The following is a 1,147-nucleotide window of genomic DNA, read 5'->3' as shown; positions in this document are numbered from 1 at the left end:
TATCCCCCTTCCCTTTCATTAAATAGTTTTTGAATTCCACCAGGTAATAAATTGTTCCTGGCTTTATACATGAACACTGAATTCTTATATCCCACTAAATCAGAGCTGCACTCTGTCGGTGTCTGCCAACACAGACTTCTTGTTATCAGTATTTCTGGCTCATGGTTATTTGCTAATGGGGCGACTATGGTTCAGTGGGTAGAGCAGCCGTTTCCCAACCGGAGGTTTGAATCTCGGTGCCTGCAGTCCACATGTCAAAGTGTCCTTTGGCAAGACACTGAACCCCCCCCCCATTGCCCCTGATAGTTAGAGCCATCGGTTGAGTTGGCGCCACAGATGGCTGCCTCAAGTCTGTACCGGAAACAAATTCCTTGTGTGTAACATACTTGGCCAAATAAAGGTGTTTCATCACCATCTTGTTCTTCTAAACTGAAAACATGCTAGGGACTATTGTTTATACAGTGCTTTTATATGTACTGAAGCGCACTCAAAGTGCTTTACACTATTTGCCCACTGACCCATTTGCACACACCATCTTTCACACAGTCAAACACAACTGGGGTGATGGCAGCCAGGAGCAACTTGAGGTTCAGTGTCTTGCTTAAAAGGGCACTTCAGCATGGTGGCTGGAGAAGCCAGGGATCGAACTGCCAACCCTACAGTTAGGCAATGACTTGCTCCACCTCCTGAGTCACAGCTGCACATTAGCTTGCATAATAAATAATGTGGTGCTGATAATGTTAGTGATATGCATTTGGCAGGCTATAGGTACACCGAGCTAAATCTACTGCAGTCCTGCAATGCATCCTCCCTCATGGAGGTGATAATATTCAGTTTTTGTTCAAATGGTTTTTAGAGGTGTTGATTCAAGAGAATGATCATCCTCGAGGCTGCAGTTTAGCTCTGTATAATGTAGTATAGTTCAGCAGTGGTATTCCTGCATTATTTTTCAGTTATTTAGCCTAGCCTCATAGATCTAAATCCAGGCATCCATTGCATGCTTATTAAGCCATGAAGTAACTGTATATTTATTTGGCCTTTGAACATACAGTAGCTGTATTTTTTTTATTATTGCAACACAAAATAACACATTTACAGGACAACATAGTATCACATGTATCACTCTCTTACATCTTTCAGTTCTCTT

General features: G+C 42.4%; 1 protein-coding gene across 3 annotated transcripts in view; it reads left to right on the top strand.

Moving 5' to 3' along the window:
- The window catches only part of unc5db (unc-5 netrin receptor Db), a 263,236-nt gene that overhangs the window by 181,002 nt on the left and 81,087 nt on the right, over window positions 1-1,147 (top strand). The window lies entirely within an intron of this gene.

Source organism: Monopterus albus, unplaced genomic scaffold (genome assembly GCF_001952655.1).
Source record: "Monopterus albus unplaced genomic scaffold, M_albus_1.0 scaffold40.1, whole genome shotgun sequence".
NCBI lineage: Eukaryota > Metazoa > Chordata > Actinopteri > Synbranchiformes > Synbranchidae > Monopterus > Monopterus albus.
Note: the sequence above shows the minus strand (reverse complement) of the source record. Positions and strands in the feature narration are given on the sequence as shown.